Source organism: Papilio polytes, unplaced genomic scaffold (genome assembly GCF_000836215.1).
Source record: "Papilio polytes unplaced genomic scaffold, Ppol_1.0 DF824191.1, whole genome shotgun sequence".
Taxonomy (NCBI): Eukaryota; Metazoa; Arthropoda; class Insecta; order Lepidoptera; family Papilionidae; genus Papilio; species Papilio polytes.
The window spans coordinates 3597112-3604385 of record NW_013525013.1 but is presented as its reverse complement, the minus strand read 5'-3'; positions in this window follow the sequence as shown (position 1 = coordinate 3604385).

The following is a 7274-nucleotide window of genomic DNA, read 5'->3' as shown; positions in this document are numbered from 1 at the left end:
ATTTTTATAACGCGTTCTTTTCGTGAAAATTTAATTGGAAGCAGAAATGACGTTTCTTGCTGTGTTAAGAAAAAGAATAATTAATACATACTGTTATTTCTGCTTGTAATTACATTTCAAAGAATATTGTCGCAATTTTAGGTAGTTTACGATGAAAATAGAAAAATTAAGGTGTGCGGAACACGACGGGTTCGGGTCCCGCCGCACAACCTACCCTTTAACTACGCATTCACAGGAGGGTATAATATTATAAACAAGAGGAAGAAGAATAAAGTGGTACTCACCTACTCCAAGCCTGCCTCACCTCCTGCAACTGCCTGGTCTCTGTCGGTGTCAAGTCTATAGGCGCCGGCGATGCAACCCCACACCTATATGCACCGTTATTGGTTAAACACAAAATCGACCGAAAATTCAAAGTGATCCATTTCGCTAACAAAAATGACACACCCGTTGTCTTTCGCGTTGTCGAGACAAGCAAACACTTCTGATATTATTTGTACTCGCACTTCCGTAATAGACCGACTCACTGGGCTTGTGTTGCACACTACTCTTTCGCCCGCACACCGTAAAGGAAATCAAATCTACCCTCCTTTGCGGGCGAATAAAAATGCACCTGTAATAACCGGGCCCCGAAATATAAACTAGAAAAGTATGTTTTCGTATGATCTGCATAGAATATAAGGTGTATGTAACAAAAACGTGAAAACACTACTAAAAATTTTTGTAAAGCCGTATGAAGACATTCCCTTTACAAGAAAATTTATTAAAGGAACAAAAAAAAACTGTACTTTATACGCGCACAATAAAACTTGTCTGCAAATGACCCACATTACCTTGCTTAAGACTGCTTATATTTTGTTGTCAGTGCCTAATGGACTCCAGTAATAACTACCGAGGATGACAAATGACAAGCTTAGTGGATACTCTGGGGACTCGCTGAAAATATCTCGCCACTTAACAAAGAGAACATTAAATAAAAAGAATTAATACAAAATATTAAAACAGAGAGACTCTAAGTACTAGAGATCGGAATAATTAATTAACATTTCAAATCTTAGGCAACCGACTTATTTTACTTGACATAAGAGAATCAATTGATGTTTCTTAAATAATGGCAGCAATCGACTCTATTAGTTACAAATTCAAATGTTAACCGTTACAACTTTCACTGCATTGCAGAACTCTACGTCGATTCCAAAATGTTTAATAATTTATCATCTGTGCCACAGATAATAAATTATTTTCGTGTGCATCTGTTTCAGTACAACATTTCAAATAAAATTAAAATTAAATGTAACAGATGCGTTCGTAATTTTATAATATTAATCCTGAATGTTGGTACTCTGTAAAGTAATAATAGTAATGCCATTCAATTTAATTCACTTTAAGAAAATTGAAGAACATAAATGGAAAAAATGAGAACGCCACGCAATTAATTTCCCCTCTACTTTCATGCTTACTCGCCTTTCAAATAGGCTTTTTAAATTCAACGAGTTCACTTCGCATTTAACTATAAATTTAATTTAAATAACTTTATTAAATGGACAACACTTTTTACTGATAAAAATATAAAGTCTCAAATTGAAACATTTATTTCAGGTAAAAAGCCAACTAACATTTACAAACGTGAAAGTAACTTTTAAAAACATGCTATCCTATTTTGAGGATTCCGGACATAGAATTAGAATACGAGTAACTATCAGGAATATTTCTCTCAGAGAATTTCGGGATGTATTCGTTAGAACGGGCGCAAACCATTGACTAAGCTATCGCATAACTGTTGTTTGATTGTCGATTATTTCGCAGCCAATTCAACTGATTAATTGCACAACTAAAAATCGGGTAGTGTGCGCGAAATCAAAGCAAGACTAAACAGTTGTGCGATAGCTTAATCAAAGGTGTGCGCGCGATCTTAGTATAAATATTAACATTACTTTGAAATGTATGTATCAAGCCTTCCTTAGTAGATTTATTATTGCACAAATTACTAATTATGCGTTTCCTCGTCATGTAGTGGAAAACCTACGAAAGTAACTTTTAGTTGAGTTTAAATTGGATGTGTTAACAGATTCCAGTTCGAGTTTTTATAGACAGTATTACACGACACACACGACACGTGTAATTGTACCACGAAGGTAGAATTTCCGTCCCACATCGTCGACCCTAATGTATGTTCGTAATAATTCAACTCGGAAATGGGCCTTTGTTGCAAAGCCTTTACCTTCGATGTTCACTAATGGATATTCAGGAACAAGGCAAGGTGACTGTTTTTCGTTGATATTAAAGAACACTTCATTTCATTACTAGTTTTAGCCCGCGTCGTCGACTGCGTGGCATTAAAAAAAGTATGTACCCTATGTGTTCTTCTAGACTATGCTCTACATCCATGCTCAATTTCATGAGATCTATTCAACCGTTTAGGCTACAAACTCTAACAAACATCCATCTAAACTTTCACATTTATAATATTAGTGAGATCTGTTAGACAAACATGTGAACTAAAAGATATGTAGTTAATTGTTTTCTTTATTTAATTTTTATTAAAAATACAACGTCAAGTGTCTTTCCAATTTTATATTATGTTTTAAATTACTTAACCGACAAATAATAAAAAGTATACAATTATATTCTGCCGTATTCTATTACTTGTAGAAAACTATTTGGTTAAGCCTACTTTGGTTTTCAAATACCCTTTCGTTGCCGAAATTGAATTCGTCACTTCATATTCATGCGCATACCAATAAGGGTAAGTTTGGTACAAAAACTAAGTGAAATCACATTTGCTAGTTCCGAACAAGATTCATAGTAAATTAATATGCTTTCCAGTTGGACACGGAACTAGGATTTTTTTTCAAAAGCTTTTCGAATGAACATATGTTTGAATGAACAATAAAAAAATGTTTTTTGGGGCTTTAAGTATAAATGAGATTTTTTTTAATTGTTTACAAAACTTGATATAATCGGTTACCAACGTCAATAGGGTTTGAAACCTTAAAGAATTCTTTAAAAACTATGTTTAAAAAAACATTGAATAAAACAGCGAAATGATTTATTGCTTAGATAATAAAAATTAAAAGTAGTGCTTCATACAACATTCACAGGATATCGCTCGCGTTCAGTAATTCTGAACAAATGCTACTTGAATCTCATTTTATTTATTCAGGAACGAGTCCCCGATGTGAGTTTGTCCTTTTTGTCCCTGCCATCAACGTTACGAGGCCTGTGTTGTTTAGTACTCTTAATATGAAAGCTTAGACTATGAACGACTGTTTTGCTACCAGTATTTTAATATTTAAAAATCTTTCAGATAGTATGTACCACAAAATAATTAAATTAGCTCCCCATATTAGATCAAATACCGTAGGGCAAACTATAATTAACACCTAACCTCTATTTGTGTTGTGACAGAGTTCTTATCTTATTGCATTGCGAACAAATCAAATACTAAAATAAAAGTCCTCTATACAGTTTTAAAAAATAATAACTCAGCTTTCTAGTGTTTTAAAATGAATTCTCCCCATCTTGTTAGCCGCTTCAATAATTTTTTTCTCAGTAAAGTCTTTAACAATTGCAAGCAACTGATGCAAACTGTGATTTAAAAGGAGTTTTTAATGTTTCAATAGAAAAATGAAAGCTGTTATTACTTTATTTATATTCTAGGAAATTATAATCACAACTGCGTTGGTTTATTAATATTTATGTCAAACTTTTACCTTTCCCATTCTTACGGTGAAGGAAAATATCGTGATGCCTGCACATATCGGCGAAGAAATTCAAAGATTGAGAGTGAAGTCAACCCGTACTGGGCCAGAGTATTTGGCCTAATCACCATTAAGGTAGGCACTGAGCCTTTCAGTAGGGACTTATAGTGTAGTCAGATTGTCAAGTATGTATATAATAATAATAATATAATTTAAAAAAGGCACAGTTTGTCATATTTAAATTCGTCGTAAAAGTGTTTTAGTTGCGATTTACTTGTAAATTTAATTGAACATTAAAATTATCTGAAACAATTTGTGGCTTTACTTCCAACATTTTAATGGAACTGCACTTAAACATTTATACATGGTTTATGCAAATTGCGTACACACAAAACTAAAGTGCGGAGTAATCCAATATTACGTAGGAAAGTGATTTTAAATAAAATTTATTTACATTTATGTGCAAATGAAGTATTAATTTTTAAAAATTTGTAAAAATTCGTTATGTAATTGAGATGACAATCATTTGATGCGTGTATTTATACTACTTATTTTGATAATAATATAACAACGCCTTTGACCCAAATAGGTAGGCAGTTTACGGTCTTCCATTTTATCAATTGTATTCTTTTCATGAATACATTCAATATCGTACTAAAACACGTTTTATTACTTTATTTTTATATTAATTAAGCTTAACAGTAATATCTGCAGACGAAAAACTTTTTGGCTTTAACGAGTTTTCTGTAATAAAAAGTTGGGAAATTACTTTATCTTATACCGCGATGTTTTACTGAAGAAATGTAATTTGTAGCCTCATTTCGTGTCTTTAAATGAAATAAACCATTAATTGTAAGAATAATTTATATTCCTGATAAATGTGGACAAATTAGTGTTTTTATTTTGTGTATTTGATACCTTTCACTAATTTTACACAACACCCTTGACTTTAGCAGTTCCGTTAAAATCGGTTCAACCATTTCAGATATTACATAATATAAGGTGGCAAACGAGCATGCGGCCACCTGAATCCACCGAAATGGAAAGCGACCGCTGCCCATAAACGCAATTGCAAATACGTTGCCTACCCTTAATTGACGGAGAAGGAGACGCACATAAAGTGGATATTTCCTATTCCTGTGCATCTCCTCCACCGTCAAATCCACTTTTCCTTCCCATCCTTTCCTCTTAAGAAAAGGGTGGAAAGGGAAAGGGACTAAAATGAGGTCTTCGTCACCACACTCATCAGACAAAACGCGGAATTTCTTCCACTTCATGCCAGTCTTCTGTGTGGTCGTGGTATTACACCGGGCGAGCCGTCACATCAGTTCGAAGATCATAAAGCGGGCTTTACCACTGTAATATAAAAGCGTGTTTGTCAGTTCTCATCTCCAGGTACTCTAAAACTTAAATAACTTCAGTATTTAGTGAGCATAGTCCAAAGTAATCCCAATATCTTAACTAGGAATAACAAACTTTGTTCAAACTAAGACCATTAAGATACTCAAATTAGGTTTCCCGTTCAAGCTAAATTGCCAGACTAACTTTAAGTAGAGTTTTGTAACAAAACAAAGGACGTAACTAGTGCATTAAAGGTACATATTTGTAACAACATTAAAAAAATAATATTTAATATACTTAAGATAAAACATTAATCAAATTTTAAAATAACTAGAAAGTAAACATTTCATGTCAGTAGTTTATTGACTAATTACATATATTTGAAAATAATATTTTAACTCTTAAGTTTGTAATGTTTCTTTTCTTTCGTCGAAAAAAGTCGTAGTAGACTCATTATAAATAGTGACACGCATATTTTAAATATGTTTTTAAGAATAGGCGTTATTTATTGAATTAATTTACAAGCGTGGCTGAATTATAACAAGAAAGACCTTTTCAAAGCGAGCGTTCCGCCTGATTTGGTAGGCAAGGCGGGCACCCATAATGCCGTCAGATTTTCTCTGCTTTTGTAAAGAAAATTAATGCTTGACAGTAACGAGTTTATATTGAACCGAAATGTCGAAATAAATCATATAATGCGAGCTTTTCTTAAATATGAAATATTTATTATACCTAGGTTAGATTTTAACGAATTTTCCAAACACTACGTATGTTAATATTAATTAAATTACCGACATCTTTTTTAAACCAAAAGGAAAATAGTGCAACAAACATAGTGCAATTTCTCAACAAGCTCAAAACCTTTTTACATCAACATCTCAATTAAGCAAACAATTCTTTTTTATGAAAGATCTGTTAACAGGGCTGATAACTCCACGGTTTACATTTTGCAGGAACGACACATAACCCGAATTGTCAGATCGTCGCGGCATACCTACGTCACGTCCTCCTTAATTCAATATGGAGGACATTTTTGAAATTACAACGACTTTGGTTAGGGGAATGTAATAAAACAACCCTATTTTTGTGGACTTTTTATTTGCTTTTTGTTCTTCGTGTGTTTCTTTGTATATTTGTGTTTTAGGAATAAGGATTTCCAAGTGTTTTACAAGAAAGCTAAAATCGACGTGTAAGGTTTGTTACTATTACCAAAATTGAGTTTATCAAAAAGTATTACAAAGGTGTTTTATTAAGAAAGAATAAATGGAATCACACTAGTGAAATAACACTATTATTTTCTAATAGAATTGCTAGAACTTTGAACTCGCATTGACGTCCCACAAGAGCGTAAACGCCTTTGAAACTTAGAATTCCCTAATGTTTCCTCAAGCCATTCAAGTTACAACAGTTTCCAAGTTGCTGTTTGTGTTAATAATGCATTTGTACTTCTATAAACAGACACTAAAGGTAACAAAATTAACTGATTAAAAACCAAAAAACCCGACGCTGAAGAGAAGAATACAATTCAAAGGGTAGTTCATTCAAAATCGGCACAGTTCAATTAAAAATGTATGGCTATAAACAGCCACAATGGACATACGTACGTTATGGAACGTACTGTATGTTTGTACATACGGTAAAAACATCTAAATTAGGTAAAATAATAGAACGCGTAATCCTTTACATGACAGCAAACACACTCATATTTTGGAGTCTTTAATATCCTCGTATCATAACATCAAAAATAAAATTATATTTATCTAAAACTGAGTATACCGCTCTTGTTTGAATAACCTTGCTCTTTGTTGCGGTTACTTTGTCATGCGGTGACACGTCTGAATTTAACCTGAACAACGTGCTTAGAAGACGAAAATAAAATTTCGAGAATTTGTCTAAAATTAAAATATTTTATACGGCCATGGTATTTAACCGTTATACGCGAATGTGTAATAATATATTATATACGTATTAGAAAGTAATTAAGTGTAAAGAAAAACTCTTTGACTCAAGGAAAATTATTAATGAAATTGAAGCAGTGCTCGTTAGAGTCATTCAATTAAAGCTCAAACTCAAAGCTGAGCAAACAATAGCCGGAGCGCAGAGGCGCTGTTTTTGATAACTCATTATCTCCTGCTCCTTAGTGGCTCGCTTTTATTATAGAACTAATTTTCACCCGCGACTCCATCCGTATTGGATTAAAAAACAAAAGTGAGTAGCGTGTTCTTTTTTTTT